This window comes from Pseudophryne corroboree, chromosome 6 (genome assembly GCF_028390025.1).
Source record: "Pseudophryne corroboree isolate aPseCor3 chromosome 6, aPseCor3.hap2, whole genome shotgun sequence".
NCBI lineage: Eukaryota > Metazoa > Chordata > Amphibia > Anura > Myobatrachidae > Pseudophryne > Pseudophryne corroboree.
The window spans coordinates 799,623,821-799,640,647 of record NC_086449.1 but is presented as its reverse complement, the minus strand read 5'-3'; positions in this window follow the sequence as shown (position 1 = coordinate 799,640,647).

The following is a 16,827-nucleotide window of genomic DNA, read 5'->3' as shown; positions in this document are numbered from 1 at the left end:
TTGAGGCATCAGAGAATACACATAGTCTCTGGTTTTGTACTGCTGTAGAAGGCACGGGGGCATATGGACGTGTAATGCGGAGGTTGGTTAAGGTAGATAGAGAATCTTTCCACTCTTGCCACAAGTTTCTTTTCTGGGGAGGCAGTGGGGCATCCCAGTCAATTGACTCACAGGTTAGGTCTCTGAGCAAAGCTTTACCTTGGATAGTGACAGGAGCTGCAAATCCTAAGGGGTCGTACAAGCTGTTTAGAGTAGAGAGAACACCTCTGCGAGTGAAGGGTCTTTCTTCGCTGTTTACTTGGAAGGTAAAGGTGTCAGATTTTAAGTCCCACAAGAGTCCAAGGCTACGTTGAGCTGGTGGGGAATCGGTTCCTAAATCCAAGTCTCTTAAATCGCTGGTATGATCTTGGGAAGGGAAGGCTTCCATCACTACTTTGCTGTTGGAAGCTATTTTGTGAAGCCTCAGGTTTGAACAAGCAAGCATTTCCTGAGCTCTTTTGAGGAGGCTGATTGCTGTCTCGGCTGTTGGCATAGATTTTAGGCAGTCATCCACGTAGAAGTCTTTATCTACAAGTTGTCTAACATCAGAACCATACTCTAGCTCACCCTCTTGAGCTGAACGTCTGAGTCCATAGATGGCAACTGCAGGTGAAGGGCTGTTACCAAAGATGTGTACCTTCAAGCGATACTCCGTGATGTCTTTTGAGGGGTCATTGTCTCTGAACCAGAAGAATCTTAGGAAATTCCTGTCTTTTTCTCTCACAAGAAAGCAATGAAACATTTGTTGAATGTCAGCTGTGAAGGCAATAGAGTCTTTTCGGAAACGGATGAGTACTCCTAGGAGTTTGTTGTTAAGGTCTGGTCCTGTCAGGAGTACGTCATTTAAAGAAACACCTTCAAACTGGGCACTGGAATCGAACACCACTCTTATCTGACCTGGTTTCTTCGGGTGATATACTCCGAACATTGGCAGGTACCAGCATTCTTCTGTGTCTTTAAGAATGGGAGCTATCTCGGCGTGACCATTCTCAAATATTTTAGCCATAAAGGAGAAGAAATGATCTTTCATCTCTGGTTTCCTGTGAAAGTTGTGTTTAAGTGAAGAGAAGCGTTTGAGTACTTGTTCTCTGTCATTAGGAAGGCGTTGTCTGGGTGTTCTAAAGGGTAGAGGAGCAACCCAGCTGTTGGCATCATCCTTGACTAGTCCTTTCTCCATTATTTCCAAGAATAGTTTGTCCTCTATGGACATTGCCACCTGGTCATCCTTCTTTGTTCTCTGGAAGACTGCGTGTCCCAGATGATCTTGATAGTTGTCACAGATATGGTTGTCACTAGTTGAGTCTATGAAGGTACAGTGTGGTAATTCCTTTATGAGGAAATGGTTATGACATGGCTGGAATAGAGAAGGGCGTCCATTTTCTAAAGTACAGGTAAGCATGCTGTTGACAGAATCTGGTTTATGCACATCTCCAAGACATACTTCTCCTATTATTACCCATCCCAGATCCAGTCTTTGAGCATAAGGTGCGTTATGTGGACCTTTAATCTGACTTCTGGCTTTGTGGACTTGTAGGATATCCCTCCCAATGAGTAGATTTATTTGGGCATGTGGATCCAGTTCTGGTATCAGATGTGCTATGCGTTTCAAATGTGTATGGTGTTTAGCTACATCTGGTGTAGGAATCTCACTCCTATTGTCTGGAATCTCGTCACACTCTGTGATAGTTGGTAAAGAGAGACATGTCTTCCCATCCAAGGACTCAATTTGATAGCCAGTTGCTCTCCTTCCTGTTGTCTCAAAACTCCCTGCGCAGGATCTTAAGGAGTAAGGAGTGCTGGGTCCTTTAACATTAAAGGTCTCAAAGAAGATTGATCTGGCTAGAGACCTGTTACTTTGGTCATCTAGGATTGCATAAAGTTTAACGGCTTTGTCTGGATGGCCTTTGGGGTAAACTTTGACTAAACATATTTTGGAGCAGGATCTACCGCTAATGGCATCTTTGCAGACTTCGGTACATTGTGAAGTTATTTCTGGTGTGACTGCAACAGTGTCTTTTTGTTCTACACTGTGCTCCCCGCCATGCTCTGTATCGGTATAACTGTGTTGCAAAGCCCATGGGGGAGGACCAGGGTGTAGAGCGGTATTGTGGTCTGTGCTGTGGCATTCTGTGCAGTTAGCACTAACCTTGCAGTCCTTGGCGAGGTGTGATGTGGAGGAACAGCACTTGTAGCAGATCCTATTCTCCTTTAAGAAGGCTTTGCGGTTCTCCAGGGACTTTTCTCTGAAGGTTCTGCATTTCAGGAGAGGATGCGGTTTGTGATGCAGAGGACATTGCTTGGCTGGATCTTTGTCTGTGGTCTCTTGGCGATTAAAGCTGGTAGACCTGCGGAAAGAATCTGAATAATGCACATTAGTCTTGTGAACTGCAACTGATGTTTTGCGGGGGTTAGGTACCATAGGTGCAGTATTTGTCAAGGTAAAGGCAAAACTAGGATCATTCCTGGTCATAGCTTGCTGGTGTACAAAGTCCACGAAAACTGAGAATGGTGGAAATTGCACTTTGTTCTGCCGCTTATATTTGGAGCCATGGTTGATCCATTGTTCCTGCAGATTATACGGTAGTTTCTGCACTATAGGGTTAACGCCTCTGGCTGTGTCAAGGAAGGCAAGTCCTGGTAAATCTCCCTCACATTTAGCTACTTGAAGTTCTTTTAGTAAGTCACTTAGTTCTCTGAGTCTCTGATAGCCTTTGTTGGGTAACCTGGGGAAATCGTCTATTCTTTTGAACAGAGCACTCTCTATTATCTCTGGTGAGCCATAGCACTCATTAAGTCTATCCCAGATCATCCTAAGTCCATTCTCAGGGTGGTTAATGTTAATCACTCTTATCCTTCTAGCATGTTCTGCAGATTCATTCCCAAGCCATTTAATTAAGAGGTCTATCTCTTCACTATGTGAAAGGTCTATTCCTCTGATAGCATTTTGAAAAGAGGACTGCCAGGCTCTGAAGTTCTCAGGGCGATCATTGAACTTTGAAATACTAATCGTGACTAATTCACGGCGGGTGAGAAATTTAGCAAAGTCTAATGTGTCCTGATTGGCTCTTGGAGATGTCGGTACATTAACACGGTAGGTATATGGTGTGTAGTCATACCTGTTAGTGTTGTCTGGTTCTCGACGGTTGGTATCACACCGCTTCTGTGTGAAGTAGGCTGTGTCTTTCTTGGAGTTTGCAGATTCAGACATCTGAGGTGGGGAAGAGTTGTCCCTCATAGGTTCACAGTGTCTAGGATTCTCTTGCTTGCAAATGTGTGGTCTGTTGTCCACTGGTGGTGGCGCTGTAGAGTGTACTTGATTTGTTTGCATGAGGTCTGAATGCGTACCTTGTAAAGATGGAGGGTTGCTACTCCTTTTTGAGACTTGACGTACGTATTCTGATGTGCGTTGCAGTGAATCCTGAGATCCATTCTCTGTGTCAAGTACATTGGTTCTTCTTATATCAGGGAGTTCTGCAGTCTCCAAGATTTCTGCTTCAGCTATGGCAGCCGCTGCCTCCTTCTCTGCAGCGAGCTTCTCGCCGATTGCTTCTAAGCGTTTGCTCTCAATTTTTAATTGCATCTCCTGCTCGGCAAAGTTAGCCCTTACTTTTGCGGCTTCCGCTTTTGCACGTGCCATGATGGCTGCATTACTGACAGACAAGGATTTGGAGGAACCAGAGACTTGGGACCTTGTTTTGTATGAGGATATCGTTTTCTGTGACATGGTGATCTGGTAGAGATGTTTGATTGTGTAGAGACTGCTGTAATGCTGTCTGCAAGTAACTGTTCAGACTGTGTCGCAGATCTCTGAGGAGTCAGTATCTTTGAACTGTTATGAAGCTGCTTGACTGTGAAGAGACTGTTGTGTTGCCTTATAAGCGTGGCTGCACTGACTTGTACAGGTTTCTGTGTAGTCAAATGGCGGTACTCCTATTGCTGAGCTGCCATAGTTGGTAGACTGTATAGAAACTGTGTGGCTGTCATATGCAGATAGCTGTGGCTGGCAGTGTAACGGCTCTGTAAGTCAGTATATGTCCCCACTGCTGACAGGCAATGATTTACTGACGGAGTCAGTGTAAGAGAGTCCATCTGCTTGTAGCATTCGATGTTTTACTGTTCAGCCTCTCACTAAGCCCTTTCTGGCAAATTTGAAGCCTACAGTATAACCACCTTTACTTTTCAATAATCTGTTCAGAAGAGGTGTTTGTAGAACGGTGTTTTATTATTCAGTAAAGGGATCACAGATATGATGCGTTGATTTGATGTACAATACGATATGATGATATGTGATAATGAGGTAAAACTGTTAATGAAACAATATGCAATTATGATATGCATGTGAAAAGCAAAATGGATATACACAAGTACATATAACATGGGCTGTGCAAACATGTGATTACATGTGCAAGTATAAACTACAGTGCAGCTAACATTACTCACTGGCTAAACAGGTTGAGATGAGACATTTAATATACAAACTCACCATCGAATGCTATATGAGAGTTGGACCCATGTAAAGCATGACTGTCTGGGACCATGAGGGAAGTAGAAAGGCTGATCCCAGCTTCTTCATCCCAGAATGCATTGCAAGACTGGCTACAAGAGGCTATGAGGGTCAAATTAATTGATGGGACTGACCACCAGATGGGGCAATAATACAACTTTCTGTAGTAAAAGTAATCAGATCTACACAAAGCAAATGCTGAAGGCATGACACTGCGTGACACTGCAGTGCCACTCCTAGATGGGCCAGGTGTTTGTGTCGGCCACTAGGGTCGCTTAGCTTACTCACACAGCTACCTCATTGCGCCTCTTTTTTTCTTCTTTGCGTCATGTGCTGTTTGGGGAGTGTTTTTTGGAAGGGCCATCCTGCGTGACACTGCAGTGCCACTCCTAGATGGGCCAGGTGTTTGTGTCGGCCACTAGGGTCGCTTAGCTTACTCACACAGCTACCTCATTGCGCCTCTTTTTTTCTTCTTTGCATCATGTGCTGTTGGGGGGAGTGTTTTTTGGAAGGGCAATCCTGCGTGACACTGCAGTGCCACTCCTAGATGGGCCAGGTGTTTGTGTCGGCCACTAGGGTCGCTTATCTTACTCACACAGCTACCTCATTGCGCCTCTTTTTTTCTTTGCGTCATGTGCTGTTTGGGGAGTGTTTTTTGGAAGGGCCATCCTGCGTGACACTGCAGTGCCACTCCTAGATGGGCCAGGTGTTTGTGTCGGCCACTAGGGTCGCTTAGCTTACTCACACAGATACCTCATTGCGCCTCTTATTTTCTTTGCGTCATGTGCTGTTTGGGGAGTGTTTTTTGGAAGGGCCATCCTGCGTGACACTGCAGTGCCACTCCTAGATGGGCCAGGTGTTTGTGTCGGCCACTAGGGTCGCTTAGCTTAGTCATCCAGCGACCTCGGTGCAAATTTTAGGACTAAAAATAATATTGTGAGGTGTGAGGTATTCAGAATAGACTGAAAATGAGTGGAAATTATGGTTTTTGAGGTTAATAATACTTTGGGATCAAAATGACCCCCAAATTCTATGATTTAAGCTGTTTTTTAGTGTTTTTTGAAAAAAACACCCGAATCCAAAACACACCCGAATCCGACAAAAAAAATTCGGTGAGGTTTTGCCAAAACGCGGTCGAACCCAAAACACGGCCGCGGAACCGAACCCAAAACCAAAACACAAAACCCGAAAAATTTAAAGTGCACATCTCTAATCCCTACTCAATGATGTGACCTTGACAGACCTCCCAATATTTTTGGCAGAAGCGAAAAGACTCCTGACTACTGTGACGGAGAGACAGCTCCCAGAGTAGGGACTGTCCTGTCTTAATAGTTATGGTTGGGAGGATTCAGTTTGCGCTGCTAAACGGGCATGCCTTCCCAATGACCTCCAGCGACACTTCATGCAATGCAAGTAAGCAGGACATGTTAATAAGTAGGAATAGACTGGCAAAAATAATCAGGGCACAACTCAGCAATTGTCTACCGGGGGCGGTGGCATGGCACCTCTACTGAGGCTATTTTGCAGCCAAATCTCTGTAGCAAAGGTCAGCCGGGTGCATTTAATTTTTGTTTCTCTTACGTCCTAGAGGATGCTGGGGACTCCGTAAGGACCATGGGGATAGACGGGCTCCGCAGGAGACATGGGCACTTTAAGAAAGACTTTAGATCTGGGTGTGCACTGGCTCCTCCCTCTATGCCCCTCCTCCAGACCTCAGTTTACTACTGTGCCCAGAGGAGACTGGGTGCATTACAGGGAGCTCTCCTGAGTTTCCTGAGAGAAAGTATTTTAGTTAGGTTTTTTATGTTCAGGGAGCCTGCTGGCAACAGACTCCCTGCATCGAGGGACTGAGGGGAGAGAAGCAGACCTACTTCTGTGAGTTTCAAGGCTCTGCTTCTTAGGCTACTGGACACCATTAGCCCCAGAGGGAGTCAGAACACAGGTCTCACCCTGGAGTTCGTCCCGGAGCCGCGCCGCCGTCCCCCTCGCAGAGCCGGAAGATAGAAGCCGGGTGAGTATGAGAAGAAAAGAAGACTTCAGAGGCGGCAGAAGACTTCATGATCTTCACTGAGGTAACGCACAGCACTGCAGCTGTGCGTCATTGCTCCCATACACCTCACACACGGCAGTCACTGTAAGGGTGCAGGGCGCAGGGGGGGGGGGGGCGCCCTGGGCAGCATGAAAACCTCTTTTCTGGCAAAAATAGGATATATACAGCTAACCACTGGATATATAAAGAGCCCCCGCCAGTGTACAGTATATTTGAGCGGGACAGAAGCCCGCCGTCGAGGGGCGGGGCTTCTCCCTCAGCACTCACCAGCGCCATTTTCTCCCCGGACTCTCCCCTGCTCAATCACATGGTGAAAGAGGGTTTTGAAGAAGAGGGGGGGGGGGGGGCACATAATTGGCATAAATTATAAATACAAACAGCGCTACTGGGTAAACATATAATTATATAGTGTTTTTTCCTGGGTTATATAGCGCTGGGGTGTGTGCTGGCATACTCTCTCTCTCTCTGTCTCTCCAAAGGGCCTTGTGGGGGAACTGTCTTCAGATAAGAGGATTCCCTGAGTGTGTGGTGTGTCGGTACGTGTGTGTCGACATGTCTGAGGTAGAAGGCTTTCAGGAGGAGGAGGAGGTAAAAATGAATGAGGTGTCTCCGTCGACAACGCCGACACCTAACTGGATGGATATGTGGAATGTTTTAAGTGCTAATGTAAATTTGTTGCACAAAAGATTAGACAAAGCTAAAGCTAGGGTATAGCCAGGGTCTCAACCCATGCCTGCCCCTATGTCGCAGGGACCTTCGGGGTCTCAAAAGCGCCCACTATCCCAAATAGTTGACACAGATACCGACACGGATTCTGACTCCAGTGTCGACTATGATGATGCAAGGTTACAGCCAAAAGTGGCAAAATGTATTCGATATATGATTATTGCAATAAAAGAGGCTTTGCATATCACAGAGGAACCCCCTGTCCCTGACACGAGGGTACACATGTATAAGGGGAAGAAACCTGAGGTAACCTTCCCCTCCTCACATGAGTTGAACGAATTATGTGAAAAAGCTTGGGAATCTCCAGACAAAAAACTGCAGATACCCAAGAGGATTCTTATGGCGTATCCTTTCCCGCCAACGGACAGGATACGGTGGGAATCCTCCCCTAGGGTGGATAAAGCATTGACACGCTTATCCAAAAAGGTAGCGCTGCCATCCCAGGATACGGCTGCCCTCAAGGATCCTGCTGACCGCAAGCAGGAGGTTACCCTAAAGTCCATTTACACACATTCTGGTACCTTTCTCAGACCGGCAATTGCGTCGGCCTGGGTTTGTAGCGCTGTAGCAGCATGGACAGATACCTTATCTGCGGAGATTGAGACCCTAGATAAGGATACTATGTTATTGACCCTAGGGCATATAAAAGATGCTGTCCTATATATGAGAGATGCTCAAAGAGACATTAGTCTACTGGGTTCTAGAATAAACGCTATGTCGATTTCTGCTAGACGAGTCCTATGGACCCGGCAATGGACAGGTGATGCCGACTCAAAAAGGCATATGGAGGTTTTACCTTACAGAGGGGAGGAATTGTTTGGGGAAGGTCTCTTGGACCTGGTCTCCACAGCTACAGCTGGTAAATCAAATTTTTTGCCTTATATTCCCTCACAACCTAAGAAAGCACCACATTATCAAATGCAGTCCTTTCGATCACCAAGATACAAGAAAGTACGAGGTGCGTCCTTTCTTGCCAGAGGTAAGGGCAGAGGAAAGAAGCTGCACAACACAGCTAGTTCCCAGGAACAGAAGTCCTCCCCGGCCTCTACAAAATCCACCGCATGACGCTGGGGCTCCGCTAAAGGACTCCGCCCCAGTGGGGGCACGTCTTCGGGTTTTCAGCCACATCTGGGTTCACTCTCAGGTGGATCCCTGGGCCATAGAAATTGTGTCTCAGGGTTACAAGCTGGAATTCGAAGAAGTGCCCCCTCGCCGATTTTTCAAATCGTCCCTGCCATCTTCTCCCCAGGAGAGGGAGACAGTGTTAAATGCAATTCACAAATTGCATCTTCAACAGGTGGTGGTCAAGGTTCCCCTGCTACAACAAGGAAGGGGATATTACTCGACCCTGTTTGTAGTCCCGAAACCGGACGGTTCGGTCAGACCCATACTAAATTTAAAATCCCTGAACCTATACTTGAAAAGGTTCAAGTTCAAGATGGAATCGCTAAGAGCGGTCATCGCCAGCCTGGAAGGGGGGAATTTTATGGTATCTCTGGACATAAAGGATGCATACCTTCATGTCCCCATTTATCCACCTCATCAGGTGTACCTAAGATTTGCGGTACAGGATTGTCATTACCAATTCCAGACGTTGCCGTTTGGTCTTTCCACGGCCCCGAGAGTTTTCACCAAGGTAATGGCAGAAATGATGGTGCTCCTGCAAAAGCAAGGTGTCACAATTATGCCGTACTTGGACGATCTCCTCATAAAAGCGAGATCAAGAGAGCAGTTACTGAACAGCGTATCACTTTCACTGAAGGTGTTACAGCAACACGGCTGGATTCGCAATATCCCGAAGTCGCAGTTGGTTCCTACGACTCGTCTGACTTTCTTGGGCATGATTCTGGATACAGACCAGAAAAAGGTTTATCTTCCGATAGAAAAGGCCCAGGAACTCATGACTCTGGTCAAGAACCTATTGAAACCAAAACAGGTATCAGTGCATCGATGCACTCGAGTCCTGGGAAAGATGGTGGCATCATACGAGGCTTCGGCAGGTTCCATGCGAGGACCTTCCAATGGGACCTACTGGACAAATGGTCCGGGTCACATCTACAAATTCATCAGTTGATCACCCTGTCCCCCAGGGCCAGAGTATCTCTTCTGTGGTGGCTGCAGAGTGCTCACCTTCTAGAGGGCCGCAGATTCGGCATTCAGGACTGGATCCTGGTGACCACGGACGCGAGCCTCCGAGGTTGGGGAGCAGTCACACAGGGAAGAAATTTCCAAGGTCTTTGGTCAAGTCAAGAGACTTGTCTTCACATCAACATTCTGAAACTAAGGGCCATATACAACGCCCTACGTCAAGCGGAGACCTTACTTTGCGACAAGCCAGTTCTGATCCAGTCAGACAACGTGACCGCAGTAGCTCATGTAAACCGCCAAGGCGGCACAAGGAGCAGAGTGGCAATGGCGGAAGCCACCAGAATTCTTCGCTGGGCGGAGAATCATGTAAGCGCACTGTCAGCAGTGTTCATTCCGGGAGTGGACAACTGGGAAGCAGACTTCCTCAGCAGACACGACCTACATCCAGAAGAGTGGGGACTTCATCAGGAAGTCTTCGCACAGATTGCGAGTCGGTGGGGACTACCCCAGATAGACATGATGGCGTCTCGCCTCAACAAAAAGCTACAGAGGTATTGCGCCAGTTCAAGAGACCCTCAGGCAGTAGCTGTAGACGCTCTAGTGACACCGTGGGTGTTCCAGTCGGTCTATGTATTTCCTCCTCTTCCTCTCATACCCAAGGTGTTGAGAATAGTAAGAAAAAGAGGAGTGAGAACAATCCTCATTGTTCCAGATTGGCCACGAAGGACCTGGTATCCGGATCTGCAGGAAATGCTCACAGAAGATCCGTGGCCGCTTCCTCTAAGACAGGACCTGTTGCAACAGGGACCCTGTCTGTTCCAAGACTTACCGCGGCTGCGTTTGACGGCATGGCGGTTGAACGCCGGATCCTAGCGGACAGGAATGCTCCTACGGAAGAATTCCATCTGGGCCGCTTCCTTCACTTCCTACAAACTGGAGTGAATTTGGGCCTAAAATTAGGCTCTATTAAGGTTCAGATTTTGGCCTTGTCCATTTTCTTTCAGAAGGAGTTGGCTTCTCTCCCTGGAGTACAAACGTTTGTGAAGGGAGTACTGCATATTCAGCCTCCTTTTGTACCTCCGGTGGCGCCTTGGGACCTTAACGTGGTGTTAAGTTTCCTTAAGTCACACTGGTTTGAACCACTTAAGACGGTGGAGTTGAAATATCTAACCTGGAAAGTGGTCATGTTATTAGCCTTGGCTTCGGCTAGGCGAGTGTCGGAATTAGCGGCTTTGTCACATAAAAGCCCCTATCTGATTTTCCATATGGATAGAGCGGAATTGCGGACCCATACTCAGTTCCTGCCAAAAGTGGTCTCATCCTTTCATATGAACCAACCTATTGTGGTGCCTGTGGCTACACGTGACTTGGAGGATTCCGAGTCCCTTGATGTGGTCAGGGCTTTGAAAATTTATATAGCTAGAACGGCTAGAGTCAGAAAAACAGAAGCACTGTTTGTCCTGTATGCAGCCAACAAGCTTGGTGGCCCTGCTTCAAAGCAGACTATTGCTCGCTGGATCTGTAACACGATTCAGCAGGCGCATTCTACGGCAGGATTGGCGTTACCTAAATCGGTCAAGGCCCATTCCACTAGGAAAGTGGGCTCTTCTTGGGCGGCTGCCCGAGGGGTCTCGGCACTACAGCTGTGCCGAGCTGCTACTTGGTCGGGATCAAAAACATTTGCAAAGTTCTATAAGTTTGATACCCTGGCTGAGGAGGACCTCCTGTTTGCTCAATCGGTGCTACAGAGTCATCCGCACTCTCCCGCCCGTTTGGGAGCTTTGGTATAATCCCCGTGGTCCTTACGGAGTCCCCAGCATCCTCTAGGACGTAAGAGAAAATAAGATTTTAAACCTACCGGTAAATCTTTTTCTCGTAGTCCGTAGAGGATGCTGGGCGCCCGTCCCAAGTGCGGACTACTTCTGCAAGACTTGTATATAGTAGTTATTGCTTGAATAAGGGTTATGTTATAGTTTTCATCGGCCTTGGACTGATGCTATGTTGGTTTCATACTGTTAACTGGGTAGTATATCACAAGTTATACGGTGTGATTGGTGTGGCTGGTATGAATCTTGCCCTTGGATTAACAAAAATCCTTTCCTCGTACTGTCCGTCTCCTCTGGGCACAGTTTCTCTAACTGAGGTCTGGAGGAGGGGCATAGAGGGAGGAGCCAGTGCACACCCAGATCTAAAGTCTTTCTTAAAGTGCCCATGTCTCCTGCGGAGCCCGTCTATCCCCATGGTCCTTACGGAGTCCCCAGCATCCTCTACGGACTACGAGAAAAAGATTTTGTTGCTTACATAAGGGTTATGTTACAGTTGACATCGGTCTTGGACCGTTACTGTAGTTTGTTCATACTGTTAACTGGTTATGTATGTTCCAGGTTACGTGGTATGATTGGTGTGGGCTGGTATGAATCTTGCCCTTGGATTGCTAAATCCTGCCTTGTATTGTCCATCTCCTCTGGGCACAGTTCTCTAACTGAGGTCTGGAGGAGGGGCATAGAGGGAGGAGCCAGTGCACACCCATAGTCAAAGTTCTTTTTAGGTGCCCTATCTCCTGCGGAGCCCGTCTATACCCCATGGTCCTTACGGAGTCCCCAGCATCCTCTACGGACTACGAGAAAAAGATTTACCGGTAGGTTTAAAATCTTATTTTTAAGTTCATGTTTCCCATTTAGACTTTCTGAAAATATTTGACTGGCAAAGTATTTTTGTAAGCGTTAGTTTATGGCGCTGCCAAGAAAAAAAGTTTTGCGGATTGCCAAAATCATGGCTGAAATCAATCACAAGTGTTTCAGGAAATACTGAGCTTTATGGAAAATAAAATCTGAAGTGAATCTCTAGTGGCGGCATCTGTGCAACGTTATAGTCACTCTACAAAGGGGCACTCAGGAATGATGTGTGATCACAGCTCAGCCACATGGCCTCAAGCGTGTGCCAGGTATTCAAGTAATGACTGCCAGACCATGAACATGGCATCTGGCAAGGGATGCCAACAAAGTAATTTCCATATATCCAACCTCCAGACATTCCCAAATTAAAACACGTGACAAAGTAGATCGTGCCCCAAATTTCAGATATGGCAGAGTGGCTTCTGGATATTCGGGACTGTCCCACAGAAATTGGAACCGCTTGGTGGCATGTGTGCCTGTCTATAACTGTAGAATATGATGGTTTGGGAATATCAAATATACAGTAGGCCCAGATTTATCAAGCTTTGGAGAGTGATAAATAGCACAGTGATAAAGTACCAACCAATCAGCCCCTAACTGTCATTTTTCAAACACAGCCTGTGACTTGGAAGTTAGGAGCTGATTGGTTGGTACCATTGGCATTTCTATAATGGGTGCAGTGTGTGCGGTGCACACCGCACACACCGCACACACTACACCCATTTCTCCTATAATTACCTTTCCGGCGTCCATCGCTGGCCGTGTGTGGGCCCCCTCCTCTTCCGTAGCCATCGCGCCGCTGCTAGCGCACTGACCACTAGAGACTCTGGCACAGTGCCATAGTCTACAGCGCATGCGCAGGACTCAGAAAAAATGTTGCGGTGGCCATTTTTCTGAGTCCTGCGCATGCACTGTAGACTCTGGCACTGTGCCAGAGTCTACAGCGCTCAGAGCGCTAGCGGCAGCGCGACGGCTACGGGAGAGGAGGGGGCCCACACACGGAGTCTGCACATGGGTCCCCCCCTCTCTAGAGACGCCCCTGGTTGGTACTTTATCACCGTGCTATTTATCACTCTCTAAAGCTTGATAAATCTGGGCCTAAGGTGCCTATTTAATTATGGGTGATATTTTTGTTATCACTCATAACTAATCTTAAATGCTGCTCCAACCAATCTGCTCCTAACTGTCATTTTCAAACACATTATTCTGAATGGAAGGCACAAAGCGACCCTAAGATTTAACCCCTAGACCAGAGGTTCCCAAACTGCGTGCCGTGGCTCCCTGGGGTTCCTCGGGACACTTGCAAGGGTGCCCTGGGTTGGTGGTCCAGGACCAATTCAAATTTTCCTGGTCAATATAATAGGCAAAACCAGTGCTGGTGGCTGCCAGTCATAAAATATGTGGCCAAACAGAAGCAAATCTTGTCCCTCACCACACAACTGACCCTAAGGATGACATATAAACGCGATCTACTTAATGTAATATTTCTTTCTAAATTTCTCAATAAGAAATTTTTGGCCTAGGGGTGCCGTGAAAAAAAAATCTGATATTCTAGGGCACCGTGATTCAAAAAAGTTTGGAAACCACTGCCCTAGACGCGAGATTTACTGAACTTCTAAAGAGGACAAGTGGGCGTTACTTGGCTGCAACAATGCAAAAGCACACATCAAAACTGTTTTGTGGTGCACTTGATACCAAGTGGTGTGCGCGCAAGTAGACACCAAATAATAATGATGATGGGTACTTATTGTGCACAGAGGACTGGAAGTGGCACGATAGCATAAATGGGTATGACTTAGAATATGGGCACGCAGTCACATTAGTAAACTGGGGTCATTGACACCCGGTGCGCTAAATAGCCCCCCAAAAGCATGTGTGACCAAAAGGGGGCATGACCTCACTGAAATGGGGAATGGCCTAATGACCCAACCCTGTTTTTATCACTTCTGGGGCATGCCCAAGATTCCCGAAGATACTGATCTGCCCCCGTAGACTCGCCTGCCTGTACTGCCGACTCCTCCTCAGTGACAGAACACTACAGAATGTCACAGTGCAGCACCCGGCTCCATGCCACCGAGGAGGAGACAGCATTTTGGTGTGTCCCCTGCTCCCCCCTAGTGACGCCTCTGATTCTTGCATTTGCATTACGTGTGTCTTAGAATAAGGAACCTTAATCCGTAAATGCTATAAAAGAGGCAGGGTATGTATTTGTAAATTTGTTTGGGAGATTGGTTCATCTTTGGCTGCGACAAAATACTGTACATAAGTGAAAAGTTTTCATCTACAATAGCGTGAATTTCAATATATAAGAACCATTTATAGTTTTCCAACTGTTTCAGAATTTTATAAAAATCCTTTACGGTCAGCTGCACAGACGCCAAATGTCAACGGAGTGAAATGCCTTCTAAAAATCTTAAACCGGGAAAATACTTGCTGCTGTTTTCATGTCCAAGGCTCCGCTATATATCAGTGCACAATTAATATTTATATCTGGAGCCAATTATCATGCACGAGACGTTCTGTCCAGGTGTCATAGACATTCCCAAGGGAATCTCTTGAAGCTCTATATCTGGTGAGGCCGTCTCCAAGCCTTCCTTGGTTTATGATGTATTCTCTATGGGCCCAAGAAAAATGTTACGCCTGAACGCCCAAGGGTCCAGACTGGCAGGACAGAGTGGTGATCTGTGGTGATGTGTGCTTAAGTTTGGTTCAGGTTTAATTACTTCTTGAATATATCTACTGGCAGAAGGGAATAAGGGGCCTTTCTTATCAAAAGGCCTTTTTCTGGCTCTAAGGATTCTTTTCTTCTTTTTTTTTCTCTTTCATTTATTTATTGTGGAGCTACTAGTTTTACTAACAAAAAAAATAGCTAAAAATACACAGATTTTTTTTAAATGGACTTTTAAAAACTGTTAAAAATGCTTTATTCAAAGAAAAAATATAAATTAATTTTAAATGTTTAATTTTTCTCCAACTGTCATCTGAATCATAAAGTGTCGCTGTGGCACAAGTGCGAGTACGGTGCTGTCATAGTGTTTCCTGTGCAGTTATCACCAGCGCTAACTGTTGTGTTGGGCTAAGTGAGAGTACATCTGTTTATGCCGCAAATAAGACTCTGTGCAGAACAGTGGCAGCATGCATGATACCATCATCTTCTCGTCGTTAATACCGCCATCCACATCATGGTTATAATCACATAAATCATTTACACATGTTCTATATTAATCCCAAATGTATAGTTTTTTTATATATTGTTTTTGGCTCAAGATTGGACCAGCAGATCTCACTCATGCTATATTGTAAGATGAATATTGTGTACAGCTAGCAGAGCCGTTTCTTCCATTGGGCTTAATGGGCAGTTTCCAAAAGGCCCAGGATTCTAAGGAGCCATGACCGAAACCCGATCCTTCACACCCCCCCCCCCCCCCCCCCCCCCGTCCCACACACACACACATTTGACAGCTGCTACTGCAAATAGCACCCTACCCCCGGACATCTCATCTGCTGCCACCAATCTCCCACTAGAGGACCCCTGCTGGATCTCAATCCCGAAGGATGCAGGCACTGTACTGGTCACTGAGCCCCCAGAGCCGGCCTTAGGCATAGGCAAACTAGGCACCAGCAGCTTCTGCTGATTAAAATGATATGCCGCATGCCTATATTCTGTGTGCGACAGCGGCTTTATCTGCATACAAAATGCTACGTTGCAGTGTATTCCTGGAAATCACTGTAATGTAGCATTTCATATGCAGATACAGCCACAGTCGCACACAGAATACAGGCATGCTGCACATCATTTTAATCAGCAGAAGCTGCTTGTGCATCCTAGCCACATAGTAATGAAAATAAGATGCATTTTCATAAACAAAAGGTGCCCGACGTTAGCAGAGCTGCCAGCTGACTCATGCCAAGCATCTCCTGCAGAACTAGCAGCGGTACTATGGGGCACCAGCCAAAATCTTGCCTAGGGCATCATATTGGTTAGGGCCGGCTCTGGAACCCCCTCCCCACCCAGTGAAAGATCCTGTAAACCAGGGAGGTGGATTCGATATGTCATCGGGAGTCAGAGCCTCTTTTGGGATGCGGCTGGAGCTGAAGGACCCACAGGAGACCCGGGAAGATGGCCAAGGCAGAAGGCAGGCCGCCACTGATAGAACCCCCACCACCCCGGACATCTCATCCACCACTGAAAGCACCCTCCATCTCTTAGCTGCTTACAAGAGCACATCTCCCCCCCCCCCTTTCCCAGGACAACAGAGCCGCAACCACCTATAGCACTTTGTGGCTCCCCTGGTTATCACAGGGGCCCCTGTGCATTGACTTTGCCCAGCGGCCCACTCTACTGTAAAGACGGCCCTGACAGCTAGCCATGTAGTGAGAATAACTTGAGAACAAACCTGAAGTATCCTACTCAGTAGTAAAGGGGGTGTGATTGCAGTTTGCCAGAAACCCTCCCATCCACACCCTACACCACAATAGCAGTAGTGTACCGTATAATATGATCATACAATAGCTGCAGCCACGACATGCAGTGTAAGGGATGGTATGAAGCTGCTGTGCATGATCAATGGTAGCAGCTATTCAGGGGCGTTTCAACAGAGGAGGGGGCCCGTGTGCACCTTCGCATGCGCGGTGGCCATTTTGACGTTGATTTCTGCCGCGATCGCAGCGCCCAACGCTGGACTCCAGAAAGGTAAGTATTAAAATGGGTGCAGTGTGTGCTGTGCCCCCCCCCCCCCCCCCTG